Raw genomic sequence first — 21728 nt, 5'->3', positions numbered from 1 at the left:
CCCTGTATCCCGTCGCTTAATTAATTCGCACAAATAGCGGGGAACTGAAGTCGCTCCTCCGTAGGCAGCTTTGTCTTGTGATCTCGCTGCTCTCTTTATTTTCTAGAACATTTCATCTTTCCTGTTAAGAACCTGTGGCCATCGCGCATGCAGCTTTACATAACAACGAGTCCCCGATATGGAGCGACAGATTACAAGCACCGGGGCTGGAATCAAAGGCTCGCCGCTGAGTTCAGAGACAGACGAAGACGAATCTGAGCCCTGCTTATAACAAATGGTTTACCTGTGCGGAGAGGCGGATGGGACGGTCGTGACCATATCTGAGCCAAAGGAGAAAGGGATGAAATACAATGTATCCGTATAAGAGGTGAGCCGAGCCGCACCCTCCACATCCTCTTATCTGGAAATAGCTTCATTTCTATTATTTTATCTGAAACATTTCTGGTTTTTCCTTCACATTGCTGAAATATTCAATAAATCTATTCATAAAGATCCAAATAAAAGAAATATACCAGGCTGGGTTCACACCGGCGCTCCGGCTCCATTCGGGGATTCCATCCCCCCATTCTGCTTGAAAAATACAGAATATGGGATGGAAAGATTCACATTTTTCGAGGCAGAAACCCAATGGACCCTAGTATAGTCTACGGGGTCTACGAGGAATTATTTTTTTGGGTGGGGTTTGTTTTTTGGTCCCCAAGAAGACCCAAAGAATGGAAATCCAAGCACAGTTGCACAGATGTAGGTGCTAACTCCTCAGCTTGGTGCACAGTTCAGTCTAGGCGACAACAATTCAGTTGAATAAATTAAAGATGTCAAAGGGTTTGTCCAGGATTTGGAGTCACTGCAGTGGGTGAAAAAGATTAAAAAAAGGAATACTCCCCTATCCCCAGTGCTCCATTGCCCATTCTTTTTTTCTTTTGGTAGAGTTGGAAGGGACCTCAAGGGCCATCGAGTCCAACCCCCTGCGAGTGCAGGTCTTCCTAAATCATCCCAGCTATATGTTTATCCAGATTCCGCTTGAAGATTTCCATTGATGGAGCGCCCACCACCTCCCGTGGCAGCCTATTCCACTCTCTCACTCCCCTCACTGTCAGAAAGTTTTTCCTAATGTCTAATCTGTATCTCTTTCCCTTTAGTTTCATCCCATTGCTTCTTGTACTTCCTTGTGCTAATGAGAATAGGGTAGATCCCTCTGCACTGTGACTACCTTTCAGATATTTGTAGACTGCTATTAAATCTCCCCTCAGCCTTCTCTTCTGCAAACTAAACAATCCCAGTTCTTTTAGCCGCTCCTCATAGGACATGGTTTGCAGACCTTCCACCATTTTGGTTGCTCTTCTCTGGACTTGCTCCAATATATCAATGTCTTTCTTGAATTGAGGCGCCCAGAACTGTACACAGTATTCCAGGTGTGGTCTGACCTTTCCTTCGCGTGCCAGGGCTCAGGACTGTGAGACTCACAAGACCACTGAAACTAGCGGACACTGGAAGAGGACGGGTTCTTTGACTAGGACAATTTTGTTTTTGGCGCTTTCCTTTTTTACTTCCTGCCTTCCAAATTCCATAACTTCTTATTTTGCCCCCTCCGCCCCAATGTTACTCCAGAACTTATTTCCTGGTTTCTCTCCTTAGCTTGGTGCACAGTTGAGTCTCTGCTGAGGGAAACCATTTCAGGTCAGTGGTGCTTTGGTGATGTCGCTCTCCTCAGCTTGGAGCACAGTTCAGTCTCTGCTGAGTGACAGCATTTCAGGCCAGCGGTGCTTTGATGATGTTGCTCTTCTCAACTTGGTGCACAGTTCAGTCTCTGCTGAGTGACAACATTTCAGGCCAGGGGTGCTGAGGTGATATCGCTGTCCTCAGCTTGGAGTACAGTTTAGTCTCTGCTGAGTGACAGCATCTCAGGCCAGTGGTGCTGGGGTGATGTCGCCTTAATGGGCACAATCCTGATGTCACTATAGATACACTCATAGCAGCAACGAGATACTGTTATTCTCAATACTCTGGCATTGGTTCCATTCCCTCTAGGATTATGACAGCTAGCAATGATGAGTGTAGTAGAGACAATCCTGTTCTGTGCCCTTGTTATTCCCCATGTCATATCCCCAGTTCCCTTATTCCCCACCATAGTCACTAGCTCCTGCGTTTTCTGCCCCCCTCCTATCTGCCCACTATATCCCTATACTAGAGCAGAGATGTAAGGCATGGTAGCCAGTACGAATGAGATGTCAGAAACACATGTGCACAATCCTTGCCATAACTACCCCGAGAGGTGGCCGGAAACACGGACAATGTAGGGATACAAACAGTCATATCAAGTAAGTCATGTAAGGCTGGATTCACACCAGCACTAAATTTCCTCTGTTCCCATTCTTGAAAAAATGTGGAAACTGAGTGGACTCCATTATAGTCTATAGTGAGTAATGATTTTTAAGCAGATTGGGTCTCCATCTTTCAGGTCCCCAAGTAGACCAGGAGCACAGACGTGAACCTAGCATCAATTTGCTAAAGATCCATAGTCCTATAAATGCTATAGGTTATACCTCTATAAATAGTATAGGTAATACCCATATAAATACTATAGGTCAACCCCCTATTAGTAAGAATTTAGCAATAATGTTTCATGTATCGATTTCATGTATAGAAGATATAATTACATTTCAGGGCTTCTACTTATATGGAGATCGACCATATTTTAGTCTCACCAGTTTCTTCGGGTTCTGTTCCATCGGCACGCGTTCTGACAATGCATATTATTCCTTCCCATGCCTGCTATGTGGGCAGCCTCCTCCTAGGGTGATATAACTGCTATGCTCAGTATATTGTGCCAGTCAGTTGTCTTCTGCATTCTGCTTCCCTTCTTATCTCATAGCACGCAGTCTTATAGAGAGAAGCCGCTGCTGCCTACCTTCTTCCCATCATATCCATTTTCCGTGGTCTGTCTTTTGCAGTAAAGTTTTTCTCTTTTTGGCAGTTTCCAGACTTTTACTTAGAAAGCCGACAGGATCTCTCCCGCTGGTGTATTCGTGTATGGAGGATACATGCCAGAGATGGAGATTAAGGGACTGGAAGATATATTCCGATTGCATTGAGCATAGAGGTCAATCCTAATACCCAGTGTAATGGAGTCAGGAGCCCAATAATGCCCCACAACTGGTGTAACTCCTATCCATCATAAGTGATAAGAAATATGTCAGTCATGGCACGCCAGCCCTTCTCCATTGACATTGGCAGAAAGTGTCGAGGTGCAGAATGGGGCTATAGGATATCCCTGGGACAAGAATGAGTCGTGCACCAAAGATCTACCACATATCCACACAACTGTGCCAGAAAACTAGTGTAGAATGGTTAATAAATTGTTTCCTAGAATGTCACAGATTAAAAAACTTCAAAAATATCATGGTAAGGGGGAAGCCAAGGAAAGTTTTTGCATGATTTAGTTCAAGGGTCTCATGGAGAACCCTGTTTATTAGTTTTATAGGGGATCTGAAATTTCTAAATACAAATTTGTCCTGTTAAATTATATACTTGTCATTTGGGATGTGTTCCATCCTAGACAAACGTCAAGAATATTCTACAGATAGAGATACAATTTGCCGCTGAGAGTGATCTCAGATATCATCAGGTTTTATAAAAACATATGCAAGTGAGATCAAGGCGTTCCATTACAATGGCAGCTCGTAGGCCTATTGAGGGCTCCCATGTTTGTTATTGAATGACTTGTATTACAGGCTGCTCTATGCTCTATGCAGCCTGTAATAGAAGCAGTGATATTTTACAATATACAAAAATTACAGTAAAAAAAAAATAATTAAAAAATAAAATAAAAAATTCAAATCACCCCCCCCCTTTGCCTAGAACACATTTAAAAGTAGTTAAATAAAGTTAAACACGTACACATTAGGTATCCCTGTGACTGAAAAAGCCTGGTCTACAAACTGATAAAAATATTCCCATATAGTGAATGCCCTAGTGGATGTCCCCTTGTCACTGTTACCGGTCTAGGTGTAGAGAACGTTCCATTGTCACTGTCACCGGTCTTGGTGTAGAGAATGTTCCCTTGTCACTGTCACCGGTCTAGGTGTAGAGGATGTCCCCTTGTCATTGTCACTGGTCTAGGTGTAGAGGACGTCCCCTTGTCACTGTCACCGGTCTAGGTGTAGAGGGTGTCCCCTTGTCACTGTCACCGGTCTAGGTGTAGAGGACGTCCCCTTGTCACTGTAACCGGTCTAGGTGTAGAGGATGTCCCCTTGTCATTGTCACTGGTCTAGGTGTAGAGGACGTCCCCTTGTCACTGTCACCGGTCTAGGTGTAGAGGATGTCCCCTTGTCATTGTCACTGGTCTAGGTGTAGAGGACGTCCCCTTGTCACTGTCACCGGTCTAGGTGTAGAGGACGTCCCCTTGTCACTGTCACCGGTCTAGGTGTAGAGGACGTCCCCTTGTCATTGTCACCGGTCTAGGTGTAGAGGACGTCTCCTTGTCACTGTCACCGGTCTAGGTGTAGAGGACATCCTCTTGTCACTGTCACCGGTCTAGGTGTAGAGGACGTCCCCTTGTCACTGTCACCGGTCTAGGTGTAGAGGACGTCCCCTTGTCACTGTCACCGGTCTAGGTGTAGAGGACGTCCCCTTGTCACTGTCACCGGTCTAGGTGTAGAGGACGTCCCCTTGTCACTGTCACCAGTCTAGGTGTAGAGGATGTCCCCTTGTCACTGTCACCGGTCTAGGTGTAGAGGACGTTGCCTTGTCACTGTCACCGGTCTAGGTGTAGAGGACGTCCCCTTGTCACTGTCACCGGTCTAGGTGTAGAGGACGTCCCCTTGTCACTGTCACCGGTCTAGGTGTAGAGGACGTCCCCTTGTCACTGTCACCGTTCTAGGTGTAGAGGACGTCCCCTTGTCACTGTCACCGGTCTAGGTGTAGAGGATGTCCCCTTGTCACTGTCACCGGTCTAGGTGTAGAGGACGTCCCCTTGTCACTGTCACCGGTCTAGGTGTAGAGGATGTCCCCTTGTCACTGTCACCGGTCTAGGTGTAGAGGACGTTGCCTTGTCACTGTCACCGGTCTAGGTGTAGAGGATGTCCCCTTGTCACTGTCACCGGTCTAGGTGTAGAGGACGTTGCCTTGTCACTGTCACTGGTCTAGGTGTAGAGGACGTCCCCTTGTCACTGTCACCGGTCTAGGTGTAGAGGACGTCCCCTTGTCACTGTCACTGGTCTAGGTGTAGAGGACGTCCCCTTGTCACTGTCACTGGTCTAGGTGTAGAGGATGTCCCCTTGTCACCGGTCTAGGTGTACAGGATGTCCCCTTGTCACTGTCACCGGTCTAGGTGTAGAGGACATCCCCTTGTCACTGTCATTGGTCTAGGTGTAGAGGACGTCCCCTTGTCACTGTCACCGGTCTAGGTGTAGAGGACGTCCCCTTGTCACTGTCACTGGTCTAGGTGTAGAGGACGTCCCCTTGTCACTGTCACTGGTCTAGGTGTAGAGGATGTCCCCTTGTCACCGGTCTAGGTGTACAGGATGTCCCCTTGTCACTGTCACCGGTCTAGGTGTAGAGGACATCCCCTTGTCACTGTCATCGTTCTAGGTGTAGAGGACGTCTCCTTGTCACTGTCATCGTTCTAGGTGTAGAGGACGTCCCCTTGTCACTGTCACCGGTCTAGGTGTAGAGGACGTCCCCTTGTCACTGTCATCGTTCTAGGTGTAGAGGACGTCCCCTTGTCACTGTCACCGGTCTAGGTGTAGAGGATGTCCCCTTGTCACTGTCACCGGTCTAGGTGTAGAGGACGTTGCCTTGTCACTGTCACTGGTCTAGGTGTAGAGGATGTCCCCTTGTCACTGTCACCGGTCTAGGTGTAGAGGACGTTGCCTTGTCACTGTCACCGGTCTAGGTGTAGAGGATGTCCCCTTGTCACTGTCACCGGTCTAGGTGTAGAGGACGTTGCCTTGTCACTGTCACTGGTCTAGGTGTAGAGGACGTCCCCTTGTCACTGTCACCGGTCTAGGTGTAGAGGACGTCCCCTTGTCACTGTCACTGGTCTAGGTGTAGAGGACGTCCCCTTGTCACTGTCACTGGTCTAGGTGTAGAGGATGTCCCCTTGTCACCGGTCTAGGTGTACAGGATGTCCCCTTGTCACTGTCACCGGTCTAGGTGTAGAGGACATCCCCTTCTCACTGTCATTGGTCTAGGTGTAGAGGACGTCCCCTTGTCACTGTCACCGGTCTAGGTGTAGAGGACGTCCCCTTGTCACTGTCACTGGTCTAGGTGTAGAGGACGTCCCCTTGTCACTGTCACTGGTCTAGGTGTAGAGGATGTCCCCTTGTCACCGGTCTAGGTGTACAGGATGTCCCCTTGTCACTGTCACCGGTCTAGGTGTAGAGGACATCCCCTTGTCACTGTCATCGTTCTAGGTGTAGAGGACGTCTCCTTGTCACTGTCATCGTTCTAGGTGTAGAGGACGTCCCCTTGTCACTGTCACCGGTCTAGGTGTAGAGGACGTCCCCTTGTCACTGTCATCGTTCTAGGTGTAGAGGACGTCCCCTTGTCACTGTCACTGGTCTAGGTGTAGAGGACGTCCCCTTGTCACTGTCACTGGTCTAGGTGTAGAGGACATCCCCTTGTCACTGTCACCGGTCTAGGTGTAGAGGACGTCCCCTTGTCACTGTCACCGTTCTAGGTGTAGAGGACGTCCCCTTGTCACTGTCACCGGTCTAGGTGTAGAGGATGTCCCCTTGTCACTGTCACCGGTCTAGGTGTAGAGGACGTCCCCTTGTCACTGTCACCGGTCTAGGTGTAGAGGATGTCCCCTTGTCACTGTCACCGGTCTAGGTGTAGAGGACGTTGCCTTGTCACTGTCACTGGTCTAGGTGTAGAGGATGTCCCCTTGTCACTGTCACCGGTCTAGGTGTAGAGGACGTTGCCTTGTCACTGTCACCGGTCTAGGTGTAGAGGATGTCCCCTTGTCACTGTCACCGGTCTAGGTGTAGAGGACGTTGCCTTGTCACTGTCACTGGTCTAGGTGTAGAGGACGTCCCCTTGTCACTGTCATCGTTCTAGGTGTAGAGGACGTCCCCTTGTCACTGTCACCGGTCTAGGTGTAGAGGACGTCCCCTTGTCACTGTCACTGGTCTAGGTGTAGAGGACGTCCCCTTGTCACTGTCACTGGTCTAGGTGTAGAGGATGTCCCCTTGTCACCGGTCTAGGTGTACAGGATGTCCCCTTGTCACTGTCACCGGTCTAGGTGTAGAGGATGTCCCCTTGTCACTGTCACCGGTCTAGGTGTAGAGGACATCCCCTTGTCACTGTCATTGGTCTAGGTGTAGAGGACGTCTCCTTGTCACTGTCATCGTTCTAGGTGTAGAGGACGTCCCCTTGTCACTGTCACCGGTCTAGGTGTAGAGGACGTCCCCTTGTCACTGTCATCGTTCTAGGTGTAGAGGACGTCCCCTTGTCACTGTCATCGTTCTAGGTGTAGAGGACGTCCCCTTGTCACTGTCACTGGTCTAGGTGTAGAGGACGTCCCCTTGTCACTGTCACTGGTCTAGGTGTAGAGGACATCCCCTTGTCACTGTCACCGGTCTAGGTGTAGAGGACGTCCCCTTGTCACTGTCACCGTTCTAGGTGTAGAGGACGTCCCCTTGTCACTGTCACCGGTCTAGGTGTAGAGGATGTCCCCTTGTCACTGTCACCGGTCTAGGTGTAGAGGACGTTGCCTTGTCACTGTCATCGTTCTAGGTGTAGAGGATGTCCCCTTGTCACTGTCACCGGTCTAGGTGTAGAGGACATTGCCTTGTCACTGTCACTGGTCTAGGTGTACAGGACGTCCCCTTGTCACTGTCACCGGTCTAGGTGTAGAGGATGTCCCCTTGTCACTGTCACTGGTCTAGGTGTAGAGGACGTCCCCTTGTCACTGTCACCGGTCTAGGTGTAGAGGACATCCCCTTGTCACTGTCATTGGTCTAGGTGTAGAGGACGTCTCCTTGTCACTGTCCCCGGTCTAGGTGTAGAGGGTGTCCTCTTGTCACTGTCACCGGTCTAGGTGTAGAGGACGTCCCCTTGTCACTGTCATCGTTCTAGGTGTAGAGGACGTCCCCTTGTCACTGTCACTGGTCTAGGTGTAGAGGACGTCCCCTTGTCACTGTCACTGGTCTAGGTGTAGAGGACGTCTCCTTGTGACTGTCACTGGTCAAGGTGTAGAGGACATCCCCTGGTCACTGTCACCGGTCTAGGTATAGAGGACGTCCCCGGTCACTGTCACTGGTCTAGGTGTATAGGACCATATCACTTATATACTATTATTTCACCATAATTGACTTGCCATTACACATTTGCGTCATCTCCTAGTTCTCTGGCCTTTCTTAATGCCATATCAAACTTGACAAGACATCTGGTCGCGTTAAGCAGCCACTTTAGGCTCCTTCTTCTATAAGTAGGCTCTTGACATACTACATAGAAAAACATTGATAGCACCGCCACAAACTACCCCGACAATATAGCTTTTAGTCCCCTCCTCATACATAGCTCACGTTCCGCCAAGCGCTTTATAAAAGGTAAGACAAGGGGTAAACAACACAGGAGTTTTATGGCCGGGCTCATGACACATCCCCAGAATGTCTTTTGTCCGGATCACTAGAAATCTGCTCTACGAGATGTATTACTCCAGCGCACTTTGTAAATCTTCTCCTCCATGTGCTGCGACTATATTGCTTTGCAGACAATAATAAAATACTCCTAACACCGACTCATGCGCCAAACTCCAAATGAAATTTGAACAAATAATTTATATAAAAAGGCAAGAGCAGCTTGAGTATCTTTATCTTCTAAGACTGCTTTTTAATCTCCTGGGCTTCTCTCGGGGTGCCATACATCTCTTAAATCTTGTAAGGGACTTAAGTTGGCTCAAAGAATTTTTGGAGTGACTTGTAATACCGCGTCTGTAGCCATCTTCTCTGGCGGAGAGGATTTACCAGCCATGTTCTTGTAATCTAAATCCGGCAAGCAGATTTTTGACAAATAGTTATTTTTTTTCCTAGTATTGATTAGTTTATATTCCATACAAGAGCTTGAAAATTTTAGACCGAAGTCGAAATGTTCATCGGGGGGAGGTTTGGTCCTCGGAAAGTTCCACATTCTGGATCCATTACAAGTAAATAATGAGAAATAAGCTTTGCGCTAATTCCTTATAGGATCGCGTCGGGTCTGCTCGCACTTGGCATTAAGTAAAATGTCTTGGAGCTTTAAGTTCTTAGAAAAGAGATTTTCTGCCCAATTCCTTCTTCTTAACATGGCCTGGACGTTCTACAATACAGATTTTTGAGAAAGTATTATTCTCGGACGACAAACATATTTAACCGTTTAAGGGCACAGACGGTTTTGGCCTTCGGATGTTTTTTTTCCGGTTTTTCCATTTTGCCTCCCGACAGCCGTCACTTTTTTATTTTTTCATATTGTTGTATAAGAGCTTGGTTTTTTGGGGGGGCAAAACAAGTTGTGATTCTCATGGCACCCAATTGGGGCAAAAAAAATTTGTTTTACATTTAATTTTTGAAATTTTTTGGTAAATGATGTTAACTTTATTCTTCAGCTCGGTGAGACTACGGCAATGTGAATTGATACAAATTATGTGTTACAACAAAAATATTATATACTAGCAATGCCTGTGACTTTGTCCGCGGCCCCCTTCCCCCCGTGCGCGATACACCTGCAGCACAGCCCTGCCCGCCCCATTGCCCTGCAGCTGCCGCAACACCGGGCTCCCCTCTCCCTCCACGCGTGACCCTGACCTCTCCTCTCCAACCCTTCCCACCCCCCTGACCCTGGCCATCCCCCTGCAATCCCGGCCTCCACCACCCCTCACCCTGACGACCCCGGCCTCCACCAACCCCTTTCCGACCCCCAGCGACCTGGCCTCCAACAGCAAACCACCATCCCAACCCCGCCGCGACCCCAGACTCCATCACCCAACCATCCCCTACGTCTCCAACCTTCAACAGCTTCCCCCCGGCAACTAGGGCCTCGAACCAACCCCCCCTTCGTGTCGCTCGGTGGCCGTCTTGAGACGCTGCAGCTCCGCCACCTGTATCGGCCGCGCAAATCAGAGAACAGAAGGAAGGCTCTGCACCCGGCTTGAGTGTCTACAGCTCCGCCCCCTCCATCACTTGCTCCAATCGGAGCTCAGTGCGAAGTCCTGCAATGACGTCATCTCAGGTCCTTTACCTCTGCCGACCGTGATTTCGGTGCTTGCGGTGGTGAAAACCGGCAACCTACGGGGATGGAAAGGCACCTATGTTTCCTTCTGGGCGCCATTCTAGTTATGTGTCAAATCTCAGTGCAATCCGTTCGGCCTTTTCGGAGTGATTGAGGAACAAACATCCAAACACACAAGCTTTCACATTTATAACATTAGTAAGGATTCGGAGGGCCATAGGTTTCTTAGGGTCCAATCACATCACATTTTTTACATTATTTGAGCAGATTCCAATGAGATCTCCTTCTGTACGTTCCCACCTCTGACACCATTTATTGTATCTTGTCTCTTCTTCTCCTTATAGATGATTGCTATTATTGCTGGAAGCATCAGAGTCCCACGTCCCATCATCTTCATTAGTGTAATGGTCTCTTCTTTAATAATAATACCTGGTTTTAATATTTCCAATTTTCTTCATTGTATATTCTATATAATTGATGCAATAAAATTCTCTATCACTACCATTCCCCGGTGTTTTGTGCTTGTGCTCGTCAAGGTGGCTTTTTATGGCAGAAAAGTTGGTTATTTTAATAAATGATCCTGGGGAAGAAAAATAATGTAATAATACGAAATAAAATGGAAGCGGTAAACTAATAAAAGACAAATACAATTATAAGATGTCGTATCAGTGTGTATCATGGTGGGACAATTAGAGCAATTCTGCTATTGTGGTAATATATGCTCCTTTGGTTTTGGTGGTTTTGCATTGGGGCCCAGGAGCTCCCAGTTACGCCTCTGTTGGGATCCCTGTATTGTTGGTGCAATGCAAAGTATAAGAAGAAAAAAAATACATTTCCAACACCAGGGACATGAGGCTTTCTTGGCTCTCTGATAGGGTTGAGCAATCGGGATCAGAAAAGATCGGATTCCGATCGGCGATCGAGCAAATTTCATGATCGTGATCGGAATTCTGAACCCAATCTTTTTAGGCAGGATCGAGGTCTCACGCTAGTTCCCACCATGCTTGGCTACTGGCCAAGCATTGTGGGAAAAGCTAACAAGATGCCTGAAACTCAGGCTATGGGGAACTCAGGATTATCACAGCGCATGATTTATTCCAGGGCTGGAGTGTAATTGCTTCGGGGGAGGGCGCGCTGCTAAATGCCGGGTTAATATGTAAGGGGGGGGTGATGGCGCGCACCAATATCACTGATGGAAGACGTGGCGCTCGGTTCTTTATAGCAGCTGCTCCCTGGAGACATCGCCAGGCGCTGATCAATAACGCAGCATTCAACGCTTCTCCTAGAGGTCCCGGAGTAGGATGTAGAGCCGCAGCTTGCACAAGGGCAGGGGATCAGCATTCACCCCAGGGGCGATCACAAAGGACAGGGGGCAGTAACCTTCCAGGTAGGGTTGAGCGATTGGGATCAGGAAAGATCGTATCCCGATCAACGAACGAGCAAATTTCAAAATCAGGATCGGGATCGGTTGGAAAATGATCGAAAATCAGATTTTAAAAACGATCCTGAAATCTCAACCCTACTCTCTGACCTTGTTGCCATCTGCACAACCAATATTGACCAATCGACTGTTCCAATTATCTTGAGGAAACTTGCAGAAAATTGTATTCTTGCTGCCAAAATTAACCCATTAAGGTGAATGGAGATGGAAATCTCTACAAAGGTGATGACCCCAACCTATGTATCTGCAGGGGGGTTTGATATGCTAAGTTCTGGCGACAGACTCTCTTTAAGACTGGAATTTTATACCAATCATAATCTTTGATGCGTTGACATCCGATACCTACACCCTTTAGTAATTGGGTCCCATCTTGTCCAGCTAGACCTAGTGTTATTTGTGTCAGGTCATACGTGTCACGCTCCTTCCCACTTTTTTGCAAACTGACACGTACATTGGAAACCTTCTTTAAAGCCCAATGGGGGTTCATACATTTGCCCCAATCTAAGGTTTATCGAGATCCTATAAAGTCAATAATAATGAAAGATCCTCGCGAGAATGATAAATGGGGCATGGTAAGTGCAGACCTGGTTCAAGATTTTGTCAGACCAAGGAAAGCTCAGGAGCTTCAAGTTTTGCATAGACCAAGGAAAAAAACCAACCCAACGACGGTTCAATAGGAGATAATGCAAATGACAAGAACACCCCGGCTAGGAGTAAGGAGAGGGATCTCACGCTGTGTGTTAGGAAGGCAGGACCGGAGTAAAGGAGCTGAGCCTTGCACAATTCCAAGATTTATATCAATTGCAGATATATTAAACACAAAGGGACCAAAAAAAATTCCTCTTCATAAATTGCAAGTAAATGCATATTTTGAATATGTTCCCAGAACAATAGCTCCTGTCTTCTCTTACAATCTCCCAGGTCTGCTCATCCTTCATATCCATTTAGATATACAGCCCCCGGCATGAATTCCAAACATTTGGATGAGTCAGCATCAAAGCCGGAAAAAAAAAGGGAGAAGAAACAGGATAATATCAGTGCAAATAGTAAGTGGGAGACTCAGAGGCAGACAGGGCTTTCTCGAGTGTGGATTAGTCTCGAGCAAATAATGATCACTGGCTCTTTGCTGTTCATTATTGACACAGCTTTTTGATCATTACACATCTTCTGCGGCCTCGTACTGTTACAGGATGTTACCTCTTGGGCTAATTCCTTTGTGCAAACACAATCGGTGGAGTGGAATTTCGTGTCTGTGTCTCCTGCCGAGTGCTCAGTGTTTAACCCCGAAGAGCATAGGGGGGTGATCTAACCAAAGCGAAGCAAATCTGACGTAGCCTAGGCTAAATCCTGGGCCCCGAAGACACAGGCTACGTCTTGGGTGGTGGAGACTTAAGACTACAGAATGAGTTTTAAGATGTCTTCACTTATGATGCATCCTAGTTCCATAGTAGATGAGGTTGGATGAAGACATCGGTCCATCAAGTCCAACCTATAACCCTACAATCTCCTACAGTCTTGATCCAGAGGAAGGTGATATCAATATCTTCTTGCTGCTCTTGGTTTACCAGTGCAGACACTTCGGACCATGTACTTATATGATCTCCGATGCACGGCCATGAATATGAGAAGAAGATACATGTGACATCAACAGATCCTTCTGACTTAGGCATCCAAACTTGGCATTAGAAAAAAGCTAAAAAATAGTCCCCAAAATTATAAAATTGAGCAAAAAATTTTAAAAAAAAGATGTCTTAGAATTGCAGATATGGATAAGGGTTTACTATATGTTGGGTGGTGGTCCCTCACCTGGAACTAGGGTTGAGCCGATCTTTAGATTTCAGGATCGATTTTAAAATCCGATTTCCGATCATTTTCCAGCCGATCGCGATCACGAAATTTGCTCGATCCCGATCGCTCAACCAAAACTGGGAGCGCCAATTCATCCCACTGCTCCTAAAGAATGCAAGAAATGGAACCCAATTTTCGGGATCGTTGGGAGTTCCAATGGTCAGACCCCACTGATCATGAAGTTACCCCCTTCCTATTGATGGGGGTAACTTCATATTTTGGGAGAACCCCATATTCTGGTCATTACTAATTCCCTTCTGTTTATTTTAGGATACGGGGTCCTGTCTGAATATAGCGCCAGATCATGTATGCTGGTAACAAGTCCATTCAATTCTATGGGATTGCTGGAGATAGTGATGCGTTTCTCATTGGTAATCCCTTATAGATCAATGAAGTGGCTGCACATGGGGGTACCCTACTGTTCCATTCTCACGGAATGTACATTCTTGGGATTGGTGGTCAGACACCCACTGATGCATCAAATTGGTCCTGGAAAATAGTGGTAAGGACAGCTGACAGTTACAGCTGTCCAGGTATTGTGGTGTGCTGTATCCCGCACAATTGCTGGGATGTGGGAAGGGGAACCTTTATTAGGATCACACTGATGGGTTTTTGTTTCAATGGACTCATATAGTAGACGTAGGAAACTACAGATATAGCAAAGTCTGACCTGACACTTAAATAGGATAGATCATTAATATGTGATCCGTGGGGGTCTGATACCTGTGACCTCCACAGATCAGCTGGTTACGAAGACACAACATTCGGGTGCGTACCGTGACCTCTTCACTGAATAACGATCCCTTGTTATTGCATCGTATCTCCTCACACTTGAATGGGACCGAGCTGTTGATTGTGTGTCAGACCTGCGTAATCCCATATTGATGACCATTTTGTCAAGTTAAACTTTGCTACAAATGTACATAGCAATATACCTTACATGTGGGGAACAGGTTTGGGGAGAGTCATATTAAACAGACTCACCAACGGTTGACCCCAGCGTGCACCGAGCCTGAGCACCATGTAATACATCAGAGATTCTATAACCAGGAGACGCTGGGAACTTTTTGGAAAAAAATAAAAATAAACAAAAGAATAATTTTATTACACAATTTTGCTTTGGCCGGAGTATCTTATTCCCGTTTCCAATCAGGACCTATCATAAAAAATGATATACATTGTGCCGTTGGAGTTCAATCTTGGCTACATGCTGTGCCATCTAAATGTGTTGAGAATTTTGCAGACTGGGGAATGTGTCGAATCGCTCATTCATGAAATTGCGCAGTGTCTTTTGGAAACACAGCTGAGTAAGACGTTACGTCACACGTCTATTCCGATTGGATCCCCAAACACTGCCATGTAATACACGGGACGGAATACAAAAAAAAATAAACTTGATTTCTCTAACCTTTCTCTCCCATAGGAGCGCGGAGAGTCTTCTAATTACACGAGAACCGAGAATTACAATGAGCCGAGAAATCAAAGAGCGGGATAAAAATATGATATGAAGAGTGAATAATGGGAGACAGGCATCAAGTGCTTGACAGATGGATGTGCATTCATTAGACGCCTGGGTAAACAGATGAGACAAGCCTTTTTATATATTACTGTGGAGGGGGCGTCTTGGATGGGGTAGGCCAAGCAGCCAGGATACAAGATCCAATGGCTCGGGTTCTAACACAAGAAGATTTAACCATTAGACGTCCATTGTGTATTGGGCCAGGGTACGTTGGAGCCACCAGTGACAATAAAGGGCCCATTGAAATTGATACAAAATATGCACACAAAATTTTGTTTCCATTGTACACTTAGGCCAGGGCTACACAGCGACACGTGACTTGGCGATGAGTTTTTTAGAGATTTGATTCGGATGTGACATTCAGTCACATCCATTGAAGTCTATGTTGCTTGCGCACTCTCACGTCTTGTGGTGAACCTCCGCGATCCTATTTTTTTAACAACCATTGTGGTAGAACTGGACACCACCATTGTAACCTCTGTGGGTCCGGCCATTGTGGTAGAACTGGACACCACCATTGTAACCTCTGTGGGTCCGGCCATTGTGGTAGAACTGGACACCACCATTGTAACCTCTGTGGGTCCGGCCATTGTGGTAGAACTGGACACCACCATTGTAACCTCTGTGGGTCCGGCCATTGTGGTAGAACTGGACACCACCATTGTAACCTCTGTGGGTCCGGCCATTGTGGTAGAACTGGACACCACCATTGTAACCTCTGTTGGTCCGGTCACATTGAGCATTCTTGACTGTGGTTGGGTCACTAGTTATTCGGAAGACATTAGGTATAGTGTCTTGGAAGACAGCACCAAGGTTTTTTGCTTTGCATCCTATAGGTCAGGAGATCTTGGGCAGATTACTGTATAATTTATTAGCCAATATACCTTGTATTATTAGTATTTCTTGAAAGTTCTGCTCATCATCAAGTATTTATGTTAAGTATAATTTTTTAAGATTTTTTTAAAAAATATATTTCACTATCTACCGGTCTATTTTTTAGAAAAATCACTAAATCCTACAGGTTTCGCTCTGGCCATAATCCCTGATGTATACTGATACCTGGAATTTATATTGAAGACAGGATTACAATAGAAGATAACGCCTGTAGAGATCACATCATTGACCCATGGCATCCTTTACTCGCAACAGATGATATCACTGTTCCTGACTATGCACCTGCACAGAAACTCTGCCATAGATCACAGTTAGTCAGCTCCGATCCTTTGCTGCATGTGGCCATAAAATTGCGGTAAAGCATATCACTAAATGCTGTTATAGGGGCACAGTAATCCAGCAAGGGGCCGTTCACACGTAGGAATTTGACACTGATTTGGGGGTGAATTCCAGACCTGGGCAGATTGGGCCCAGATTTCCAGTGATTTCTGAAAAAAATAATTGTCCTTCTCGATCTTACCGCAGATGTGGTGGCTCATTTAGTCTGTGGCTCGAGATTCCCCGTTGATAAGGCTTATTTATCTAAGCCTAATCATCTGCGGAAATACACAATGGTACGCTGATGGTCTGCGGTGGATAGCCAGCGATTGAGGTGGAGGAATTCCTCTTTACCTTCTGCCCCATAGATGGGTTGGGCTCATACGTACTAATTAGGGTTGAGTGATCAGGATCGGAAAAGATCGGATCCCGATCGGCAATCGAGTAAATTTCATGATCGCGATTGGGTTCCAATCCCACCTAAAAAAGATCGGGTATGGAATTCCAATCCCACTCGCTCAAAGTTACCTGCACAGAACCGCTGCCACTCCCCGGAGCTCCCAGCCGTTGTTCTCTGTCTTCTCCTCTGTCATTCACATGCCGGCAGAGCGCCGTACGTCTCCTCGCACCCTAGACTAGTCTTACAGATGCTGGGAGAAGGCGGGGCTTGTTGTGGCTTAGGAGAGTGTGGGCGGGTACTGGAAGGGGAAACGTGAGTGATGCAGAGGCCACCTCAGTTTCCAGACCTAAAAACAGGAAACTGCATGCCGGTGCACTGCACTCTGCTCCCAACTAGGCCCAATGAATGGGCCTAGTCGGGAGGAGGGAGTGTGCTATTCGGCCCACAGAATGAGCATCTTGCTTCTTTTAGTTCTGGCTCCTGGAAAAAAGAACTGACCATCTCCCATTGATTTCAATGAGAGCTGTCTTTTTGGTCATAATTTTGAGCCAGATACGGCCTCAAAATCCTGACCAAAAAAAACTCCATGTGAACTTACCCTACTACGTCCTCCTTGGCCCATCTGTTCTTTGACTGCCATGACCAAGAGGCCGTGGTTGATATTGTGCGGTGTTTTCCTTACGCCTAGTCTGAGAGATCACAATGTACTTCTTAAAAATATCTTCCAAAAATAAGCTGATCACAGTTTCCCTCTTCGGAGACCCTTGGCGATTAGCTGTAATCTGCAGAGTAACCCGACAGCGGGGTTTAATTCTTCCGCAGGGAAATGAAGCATTATATATAGAGCCCTTTAAATTCCTGGGTCCTCTTAGTAAATCTGGATCAGGTCAGACGCACCATTTTTGTAAGGCTCCTCAGTCTCGGAGTCTTGTCTTACGAGGATAGTCTTGGCAATTAGTTGGAGTACATATCCCATCTGCGCTCATGGCGGCGCCTCGTATACCGCCTTGAACTGTAATCTCTGCTTTAGTCCCTTGTTGGTAATAGCACAGCAGAAGTGAAGAGACTCCGAGTAGTACAAATGGGAAGGATCGGAGGGACAATGTTATGTAGGACCTTTAGGAACGTGCCCTTCGAGGAAGGTCTGTTCATTGACTGCAGACAATTTGGTCACACATGCGTGAAGAGCCGCTCATGGATGTATAGAAAAAAAGTGTTTGTGACAGAAGTATCCGAAAAAGAGAAGAAATGAGGTGTAAAAATAGAAATAAGGGACCCCAGATGTTTTCGGTCCCCTTCTCGAAACACTTGAAAAATAATCTCAAGTCCTGTATAATGAAGGGCCAAGGAACGTACAGAATTACGGTATAGAACTCGCAATAATCCAGTATTACAGGATTACTTATATAACATGCTACTCAGGCTTATTACACCGACAGATTGGGGACCCTTCAGAATTTTCTACATTTCCGCATTAATTTGATCAAAAACTACAAGTCTTGAAAGAAGATGAAGAAAGCATGAGCAAAAATCATCGACTTGGCCAGTTATTTATAGAGGAAGGGTCTGAGAAGACTGATACATTGTTTCATGTGAAAAGATTCTGGATTGTATTCATTTAAAGGGGTTGGACACCAATCATGGGGTCCCCTAGTGATCTGAGGACAAAGGATTGAAAGTGCTCCTAAAGCCTCCTTGTGAATGGAGCACCAGTTGTATTGCCAGTACTCCATTGACTTCTATGGGGCTGCAGGAGCCGCTGGAGATTACAGTCCTGGCAGCCCATGTTACAGGAGAAATGCAGCCTTGACTCCAGAGCTGATCTTGGTCCTCTAGAATCAAGCAGTTCATGGAGTTCCCAGCCCTAGTGGTCATGTGATCACTGGACTGGAAGCAGAACCATATCATGGCGGCGATTTTTCCTATATACATTACTCTATCAATGCTGCTTCCTTGACTGATATGTGAGATTATCCCTCTCATTTTTTACACAGCGGCATTGCCACCTGGCTTATACCTGATAACCTTATTGCACATCTATTCTCTCCTGCAGCATATGTTTGTTTTTGTCCAAACCAGTGTAATGTAATATACATTTACTGTGCAGATTATTTGATGAACAATTACATTAGATATCTAACAATGATAATAAATAATCTTTCATGCAAAAGGTGATGTCTATACCTAATGAGGTTCTTCATAGTGTCTTGTTCATCAAATAGTTCAAGCCCGTCCACCATCCTGATGAAAAATACAGGAAGTGAGAAGAAGAGACAGCAGGTAAAGCGGCTGAGAGAGGGAGATGGAAAAACCCCTTTAACTCTGCAAAAGCGTACCCTGCAAGGTTAAGAATGGACTGTTTGGTCATAAGTAGTCAATGGGTGATCTGGAAGTGGTTACAGAAGAATTCCAGGAGAAACACTTTTTCCCATCCCTTCACCTCTCATCTGATTGTCTCTTACACTCCTCGTTTCTTTCATGTATACCCCCCTTATATCCCTACCAAACAACTTTTTCTCTACTCCTGCTCAGAAGCCATCAAGGCTTTCCTATTTCTCTATGCTATGCCATCAATCCCATGATACATCAGCACAATATCACATAGGCAGCTAGAGACTGTACTATATCTACCTGCTGGGGTTGGGAGGCAATGGTTTATTTTTGTCAACTAACAAAATGAAGTGAATAGACAAAAGTGAAATCTAAAATGGTGTGACCTTTAGGGGAGGAGTCCTGGAAGTGATGATCCAGCCCCTGCAGAACCCTGATCTCATCATCATCCATGACATGAAGAGATAGAAGGATTGGAGCAAGAAACGTCCACAGAAGATCTGATGGCCAGAACAATCTCCCTGCCGAGTTCTGCCAAAAACTGTCTGCAGGTGCCGAGAAGAACTGATGGAAGGCAAAGGGCAAAGGTCACACCGAATATTGATGATATTGACATTCCTCTTGTATTTCTGAGTGTTCTTACTTCACCTCTGCCTAATATTTTTGCACAGCTAATTCAGACACTGTCATTTCCATAGGACCCTATTCTATAACCACCAGAAGCTACTATGTTAATTAAACGTCAGTGATATTAATATTCATTCTAATCAGCGGATGATGAGATGTATCTAATATATTCTTTCCCTTGCAATAACAGATAGTTCTAAGATTCTGTTCCGAGGCGTTACGTATATACGCCACATATATGGGCAGTTCAGATTATACAACCATGGCTATGACGCCACATAGAGTATTTAGTTGGGAGCCATTAATAATGTGCAGCGGCAGAGACAGATTGGGTTCAGCACAAATATCACTGATCAGCAATATGGAATAGCTCATTGCAGCTGTCAGGGGGATGTATCACTCTCTGGTTAACCATGATGACTAGGAATCCCATGGACTCTGGAGGCTGCGGCCTGCAAGGGTTAACCCCGGCCTGTCTGTATCCTGATCAGATCGCATACATCTGGCTCTGCTGCTCTCTCTGCCCTCCTTTCCCTTTGATTAGAAGTTCCCATGCTTGAAAGGCAGGTACACAGAGGGCTAATGACTCCCATAGGGAGCTTCGTGACGGTGAATCAAAGTCTAATCAACCCGCGGAGGGCGCAGGGAGGGAGAGAGAGGTGCTACAGCGCGGGGAGCACAAATTGGACCGCAGAGTGGAATGGCCACAGAAAGAACTTTGCTTTACTTTTACAAGACTTTTCCTTCTATCACCTATGAGGATTAGGCAGTCACTCTATCCAAGGCTTCTGCTTGCAGTCAGTGAATAGAAACAAGAGAGGGGTCCAGTACATTGTAGTGAGTCGGACTCCTGTGGTAACAGGACAGGACCCTGACAGATGGCCACACTCGGAATAGGACAGGGAAGGTTCTAGGGATTAGAACCCAAAGTATAGTAAAGGTTAGGGTTGAGCGATCGGGTTCGGAAAAGATCGGAGCAAATTTCACGATCACGATTTGGATCGGCTGACTAAACTGACGGAAATCGGACTTTGAAATCTCAAGTTCAGCTCAACCCTAAAAGCAATTTTCCCATAGAGAAGCATTGACTAGGGTTGAACAATCGGGTTCGGGAAAGATCAGATCCCGATCGGCGATCGAGCAAATTTCACGATCAGGATCGGCTGGAAAATGATCGGAAATTGGATTTTAAAACCGATCCTGAAATCTCAAGATCGGCTCAACCCTAGTAAAGGTGTTTGATTGTTCAGCCCTATTTATAGTTACAGGAAAAAAAAGTAAGTGAACCCTTTGGAATTACCTGGATTTCTGCAATAATAAATATGGTCTGATCATAACTGTAGGGAAACACAATATAAAGGGGTCGTCCAGTTGTAGCCAATAAATGCTAATGGTCAAGACACGGTCAAGACTTAAAGCTTATTTTTTTAATCAGTCTTTAGTCGATTCACTTCTATGCTTTGGTCGTTGTCTTGTTACATCACCCAATATGTCTTCAGCTTGAAGTCATGGGCTACTACTATAGTCACACATACTATTGATTTATATAAGGCTCGTTGAAAAGTTACCAGTAAAATCTCATCATTAGCTTTGATGGGTCAGACTCCCTTAAACAAGAGAGGTCATGGGGTCAACTTTTACCAACGGCAGGGGCATAACTACCGGGGTAGCAGCAGTAGCAGCTGCCACAGGGCTCGGGACATCAGGGTGCTCGGTGGCAGCCGCTACCGCTGCGAAGTAACTCCTGCAGGTAACGGCCATATTTACTTACCGATCCTGGCTTCTGCTCATGGACGCCGGTGCTTCCCCTTCTGCAGAGGCGGCTCTGAGCAGGAGCCGGGATTGGTAAGTAAGGCCGCGGGCCCAAAAACCCCACAAACGCTATTATTATACACGGGGGTCTTTCCAGACCTCCCATCAGAGAGCTAGGAGAGGTGAGGGAACCTAAAAAACACTGTTACTTACCTCTCCTGGCTCCAGAAGGCTTCAGACCTACTTGTTGACATCACAGAAGTCATGTGAGTCGGGCTTGCGTCCTTTAACATCGCCACACAAGCCCCGGCTCAAGTGATGTCTCTTCCATCATTGAAGATGGCCGACATCACCGGAGAGTACGACGGATCCCGGGAGTGGTAAGTAAC

The sequence above is a fragment of the Leptodactylus fuscus genome, chromosome 5 (assembly GCF_031893055.1).
Source record: "Leptodactylus fuscus isolate aLepFus1 chromosome 5, aLepFus1.hap2, whole genome shotgun sequence".
NCBI classification, from domain to species: Eukaryota; Metazoa; Chordata; class Amphibia; order Anura; family Leptodactylidae; genus Leptodactylus; species Leptodactylus fuscus.
Note: the sequence above shows the minus strand (reverse complement) of the source record.